Source organism: Lycium ferocissimum, chromosome 11 (genome assembly GCF_029784015.1).
Source record: "Lycium ferocissimum isolate CSIRO_LF1 chromosome 11, AGI_CSIRO_Lferr_CH_V1, whole genome shotgun sequence".
NCBI lineage: Eukaryota > Viridiplantae > Streptophyta > Magnoliopsida > Solanales > Solanaceae > Lycium > Lycium ferocissimum.
The window spans coordinates 32,268,783-32,276,470 of NC_081352.1; positions in this window are offsets into that span (position 1 = coordinate 32,268,783).

The window sequence follows — 7,688 nt, forward strand, 5'->3', positions numbered from 1 at the left end:
TCAATTAAATGGAGCAACTGTTTGTTTTATAAATCTTGTCAAGAAAACCCGAAACAATTTATAAGTTGCATAAAGTTACAGAGTTGGACTAATTTGGCCACATTGGAAATTTTACCTATATTGTCTGATTTTTAGGACCCTGTTGGCCACGTTAATAATTCACCTTTTTCCGGATTTTTTTTTTTTGATTTTATGGTGTTTGGCCATAAAAATTCCAAATACAACTTCACTTTTTTCATTTTCTGTTTTAGACCTTTACTTTTATTTTTCAATTTTTACCCTAAAAGTTCATACAACTTTTTTCACTAGTCAGAGGCAACTTATGTTGCTCGGTTGCTCTCCACTCCAACAAACATTGAACATCATGTGCTAAAAAGCCTTTAAAATAAAAGAAATAAGTGGAAATTTTGCACAAAGTCATATTTAGAGATCTTATATTTTACGTACACCAGTAATCTTCTAGTTGCAGCCTTTTGATGGAGAGAAACCATCAGTCTTGATCACTCCTGATAAGGATCAATTTGGGGGAAACACCAAATCAATTCCTAAAATGCAGAATTAAAGGATAACAATGAAGTGGGATGAGAATTGAAGAAAAGATGGAGAGAAGCTAGACCCTGATGATAATGAATTTATAGACAAACCTAGATATATCAAACTTAGACTCTTCCAATTGGATGCAATCAAGAGAACCTAAACTATTTGAATTCAAGGCAAAAGAAATTCAATTGAATCCATAAATAAACAACTCTTCATAAAATCAATGAAAATGAGGTTCAAAACCAACAATAGAATCCACCATTATCTATCACTAACTAAAGCTAATCCTAGCTAAACAATCTATCACTCAACAATAGTATTCATCTCATCATCATGCATAGGCTAAGGAAGAAATGAAGGACCAAGTGTCTTATTTATATTAAAAGCTCTTACAACAAATGCCCTAAAATGGCTCTTTGTGAAAATAGCCCAACATGGGATCTTCATCTTCCAAACACCAATTGTCTTGCAATTATAGCCCAAATTACATCTCCAACCTTGAATTTGGGATCTTGGCCATGATTTGTATCTTCTAGCCACAATTTGCACTTTTAACCCTTTGCGTTTTTAGCCACTGGCGCAGAAGCCTCCAGAATCTCTTCTCATGCTACCATCCAAACATCCCACGTCCTTCTAAGCATCATTGTGCCATTTGTGCCATTTAGGATCATCTTATCTTCCCCTTCTTTAAAAGGATTCGTCCTCAAATCCGAACCTAGCACAATCAAAGGGAAGACATACGAAGAAATATTCCTCAACACATAAGGGTATGCAATAATCATAATCTCACCCCAATGAGGGACAAACTTGTGGTGCAACCAAACATCAACCACTGCCAAAAACAAAAGTTCCACATATGAGGCATCAAGAAGTTGATTCCTCCAAGGTAGTGTCAAGACTAAATTACACAAGGTATCACCGGGATCAAAAGGGAAGAGTATACACATGTCTCGGTTAACAGTAAAAAATAATCTAAGCCCATAAAGACCTCTTTGAACATAAAATGCACCCCTAACACACACAAGAGTGTACTCATATGCAAATAAGTAATAAAGAAAAGTGTCATGCAAAATAACTTATTCACCTATGTCATCCTCCAATGTTGCCTCACTAAATTCAAGAACAATATCATGTGTTGGGCTACTAAGATTTTGAACATGTAATGAAGAATTAGCAATTTGTAGGCAAGCATCACTTTTCGACACTCCCCTTCCCCATAAGTGTATTACAATTCTTCAAGGAAAGATTTCTATCATAGAGAAGAGTGTTATCATTCCATAGCGGGTTACTAAACACCTTGTACAGGTGACTACTTTTTCAACATTACCATATATCCCACTAGGCACATCATCTCCAATAGTCATGTCAACATCAAATAAGACATTATTAAAGAGAGAACAATCAATAAATAATGAGGATCCAAAACATGTGGATTCACTCTCGAAAAGATAAACGTCATTTTTACAAGCATTTTCCCTCATATGACTATCTACATGACACACAACACTATCAAAACTTTGAGTTCCGTCAAATGTCAACAAAGTAAGATCATGGGACTCATCTCCATATGTATCAAATAAGGGTGGTGTGTCATATTCCCTTTCTTCCATACTATCAACTTGGCTAGATTCATCATTAAATTGAGGCTCATAAAACACATCACAAGATTCCTCAATTAGTGGACTATCAATACAAGCAAGTCGACCAACACAATCACCCACACTAGTTGTCCTCAAATTGATCTTCCTAGAAGAGTCAATCTGGTCACCAATAGGATCAACTAGTGTGTAAGCAATCATATCATAAGTTAATGCACTAACATTCAATTCACAAGTGTCAACACTAGGTGGAGACAAATTGATCTCGCAAGAAGAATCATATCAGTCATCAAAAGTATCAACTAGTTTTGGAACAGCCATATCAATTACATTGTCGCTAATCAATGAAGATTCATGAAGCTCAATACAAGGTAAAGACTCATTAAGCTCAAGTAAAGGCAAACTATCATTCACGCTCACTTTAACAACATGATCATTTACATTCATTGGAGTGTTTAGATTAGCTATTTTACCTTGAAGTTCACATACAACATCTTCTTTACCTCGGATTTCAACTTGGGAGTCCATTTGCTCCTTCGGGAAGCTTTCAACTACATCATGAACTTTCAAAGTTTGAGGCTTATCATTCGGTTTGCTTCTAAAAATACCTGCACCATCATTAAGACAACCAGAGAAAAAAGCAAAGTTACATGAGTTAGAATGGGGTTGTGACAACTCCCTCACACACTCCTCACAATCTCTCTTTTTTCCACTCTAGAGTTGTCACTTTTCACTCTTTTACTCCTCTCAATCTTTTCTCTCTCAATTTTATGGGAGTTGGGACAAATGCCAAGTACTTCTCTGCATGGGTTAAAGGAACCTTTCACTTTACTCTTCTATTTCGCTTCACAAGGCTTAGACTTCTTCACCTTCATTTGTTGTTCCTTGCGTAAGCGTACCGTCATTAGGTGAATCTCTTCTAAATTCTTCCCTGCCCATTGTGGAATTTTGGGACCACTCTCTATAGGACGAGGTTCACTTGCAATTACATCATCTTTAGGAAGTACGGGTGGAAAGAGAGGTCTTCATTGTTTGTCCACTACATACTTGTACCATTCTTGCCCATATGAAACCTCATGTCCTTAGAACCAAGGATTCCCCAAACACAAGTGACAATTATCTAATAAAAGTACATCACACCAAACCTCCTCTTGGTATTTGCCATGGCTAAAGAACACCCTTGCGCTCCTATCAACCAAGTACCCTCTTTGATCATAGTAAGGGTCTCGTTTCATCACACACTCTATACCCAATGTCTCAACCACTTGAGGGGCAAGGTAGTTGCCGTAGCTATAATCATCCAACACAAGGACATACCCCACACTACCAAGTAAGTTCACCTTTGTCTCAAGAATTCGCCTCTTCGGGTCATTTCTCACTTGAGACCTTGCATTTCTTCCACTTCCATCACCTTTCAATAATTCCCTCCTCCTTCCTTGGACATCATAACCATATTGAGAACATAATACCTTCGTATTAGGATAAGTAGTATGATTCATTATATTTCTTGAAGTAAGAAATGTATACTCTCTACTCTTTCTAGACGACTCCTACTTGGTCCAACCCACACATTTATACCACTTCGCTTGGAATAGGAGGTATCACAATTTAATGTGCGTGAATAGCCACTAGAATATTCTTCACAATTATCATGTTCAACATTACTATCTTTATAGACATAGTCACCACAAAGCGCATAACCATAAGATTCATATTCATCACAACTTCCTAATTCATGCAAGTTTCCACCAATTGTTTCATATCATAAGTGTGAGGAAGGAATATACCTCAAGTCATCTCCATGTCCATGGTGTGTAGCATGAGGCTCTTCATAGCTCTCGTCTTCAACATAGGACTCTTCATTAAGCTGTTGTACTCTTTCATCATCTTCATAAGGCCCATGAGATCCACTTGTCTCGTATTCACCTCCGGAGTAGTGCTCTTCAAACTCATATCAACCATTGTCATAAGTCACATCATCTCCCCCATAGCCTCCTTCACTATCATAGTCATACGCTCAATTGCTAGAGGCATAACTCTCCAAATCATCACCACAATATTTCGAAGCTATGAATGACATCGTTATATCTCCTCTCCTTACGACTTCCTTTCTCGTACCTACAAAATGAGCAAACAAGATTAGTAGTAAAGTTCCTCACGTCACTCGTATTTGCACTCAAGCTTACCACTCAACCTAAAGCTTCTTCCAAAGTTAGTCAAGAACCCCTTATCCAAATTAATTCATAAGGTTGCTAATCTTTGTGGAAGAGTAGATTCTTGTTAATTGAAAGACGGACGACTCGATCAAACTAAAGGACTTGAGCCAAAGAAGTTTCGATGAGGTTAAAACGAGAAAAGCTTGAAAAAGAATTAGCACAAAACAAAATGGGACTCAAGAACTAATCAACAACTAAGTAAGCTCAATTACATATGTTAGTTATATTGGAATATCAAGGAAGGATGAACAAATACCTAACGAAACTTAGAACTGAAAATGAAGTGAATCCGGGTTGAAGAACAAACTTGCAATGCAATTTTGGGTAAATGCACCCACATCTAGGGGTCATGACTTTGCATAGGGGTTGCTAATGGCATGTAATATGACACTGCAAAGGGCCGTTGCGAGCCCACAAGTGGAAGCATAAAATGCATTTGAGGAGTGCACTTTACGGTCCGTATTTTGTGACCGTAAATCAGCAATAGCAGATAAGTTTTTTGGGGTCAATTTGACTGTCAAGATTGACGAACCGTCTTTGATCTACGGTCCGTAAAATAGGACCGTACAAGAAGAAGCATAAAATGCATTTGAGGCGTGCATTTTACGATCCGTATTTTATGACCGTAAAACCGTGACAGTGAGCTCAAAATTTGGAACCAATTCACACCTCAATTTACGGTCCTTAAATTGCCTCCGTAAAAATCCTTCAGTGATGACGTATTGTATTTCATATCTCGATCTTTAGGATTGATTTTTCTGAATCTTCCTTGTATTTGAGGTACCTTGGGTTCACTATATCATATGTTTTGCTAAATTTGGCCCAACAAACATTTTTTCACTTTTTGTGCTTGAAATTTTGGATCAAAAGACTTCTTTGGTCATCTTTTTCCTCATAAATTTATGAAGAAGCACAAGAACACTATGAACATTCAAATTATCAACCCCTTAAATTTCAACTCCAATTGATCTCAAATTTCAGATCTAGCCTCCCCTCAACCTAGAGAACAAAGCCCACTCAAAATTGAGACCAATTGAACACCACAAATTGAAGACCCACTTGATTGTTCTTCAAAAGCTTCAAACTCAACAATGGTGAATGACCCAAAGCACCTCCAAATGCTCCAAAACTTTAGATCTAAGTAGATTTGACATCAAGGAACTCAAATCTACATTCAATTTTGCACAAATGCAATAACAAACCAAAATTTCAATTTTTTTTGGGGGGAATTTTCAGTTTTTTTTTTTTTTTGAGATTTTCAAAATAAGATGAACTTAGGACTGAGGATTGTAGAAACAACACTCTAGCCTAATCTCTAATACCAAATGATAAGGATCGATTTGGGAAAAACGCCAAATCAATTCCTAAAATGCGGAATTAGAGGATAACAAGAAATTGGGATGAGAATTAAAGAAAATAGGGATAGAAGGTAGACCCTAATGGCAATGAATCTATCGACAAAGCTAGATATATCAAAACTAGACCCTTCAAATTGGATTCAATCAAGGGAGCCTAAACTATTTGAATTCAAGGCAAGAGAAATTCAATTGAATCCACAAATGAACAACTCTTCATGAAATCAATGAAAATGAGGTTCAAAACCAACAATGGAATCCACCATTATCTATCACTGACTAAAGCTAATCCTAGCTACACAATCTATCACTCAACAATAGTATTCATCTCATCATCATGCATAAGCTAAGGAGAAATAAAGGACTAAGTGTCTTATTTATATTAAAAGCTCTTGCAACAAAGGCCCTAAAGTGACTCTTTGCGAAAATAGCCCAACATGGGATCTTCATCTTCCAAACACCAATTATCTTGCAATTGTAGCCCAAATTACATCCCTAGCCTTGAATTTGGGATCTTGGCCATGATTTACATCTTATAGCTAGCCCTTTGCGCTTTTAGCCACTTGGTGTAGAAGCCTCAACAATCTCTTCTCATGCTATCATCCAAACGTCCCACGTCCTTCTGTGCATCCTTGTGCCATTTGTGTCAGTTAGGATCACATCAACTCCATAAGCTGATCTCGAGTATAGTTGTTATATTTCTCTCACTGGTTATGTTTATTAATTGCTTTGGGTGGTTTTACTAGATTTAAGAAATTGGGGGATACAAATCATATTTCATGTTTTTTAGAAAAAGTACATTTAAACAAGCAAATATTATTTGCAAAAACTATTGCCAAACACAACTCCAACTTCAAAAAATCCCAAAAAAAAAAAAAAAAAAAGTGAAATCTTTTTTGATTTCTATGGCCAAACGCCTACTTAGCTTATAGTCTGATTTTATTATACCTCACTCTGTGAAATTATACTGAGTATGTTGTTGTTGTAGTCTTATTTTATCAATATATGGGATTATATTGGGTATGATGTTGTTGTAATTTTATTAGTAGTCATGATTGTAGTTATAGTACTGGCTAGTGGCTATAGGGGTGTGCAAAACTGGTTTAACTGATAAAAATGTTACTCCCTCCATCCCAATTTATATGACACTTTTTTATTTTAAATCAATCTCAATTTATATGACACTTCTATATTTAGTGACAAATTTAACTTTAAATTACATTTTTATCTTTAATGAAATGATTTATTGCCACATAAATTTTTATGATTTGTTTTAGACCACAAGTTTCAAAAGTCTTCATTTATTTTTTAATCTTTGTGCTCAATCAAACACCTTCATATAAAAAGGGACGGAAAAGGTATTGATTTATCAGAATCGGGTTATTGGACAAACACTTTATAAACGGTTAAAAGTGGGCTTTTGCATTTTATAGTTGTTGTCTTGGTGCTACTCATTTTCTTTCTGAAGTTGTTGGCTTGGTGGGGTTCTAACCATAAGTGTGAACAAGCCTTTTTTTTTTTGGAGAGATTTTACAATACTGCTGTATCCAAGTTTGCTACTTAATCAGAAAGAAAACAAATTATTTTAACAATAACGTATTTGAATTTGTTTCTGCTTGTAATTTGCGTATGCATGAAGACAGTGTATATACGAACAAATAAAAACAAGAAAAAAAATAGTGGAATATTTTCTTATCGGTTAAACCGAAAATAGAACCGTTAAAAAACAAAAACCGATAATGAATATTTTATTGGTTCGGTTATCGATTTAGCATGTTTAAAAATCAAAAACCTATAAACCGAACCGACAATACACAAAATCGGACTAAACCAACCAATAAGCACCCTAGCTGGCTATGCATAGAATTATTAAGGCGAAAAGACACGTATTTCGAAAAATGCTCAGGATATAAAAGGATTACAATGAGGAGGACGATAGACTCGCTCACGACAGTAAGGAGAAGCAGTGGTTCGAATCC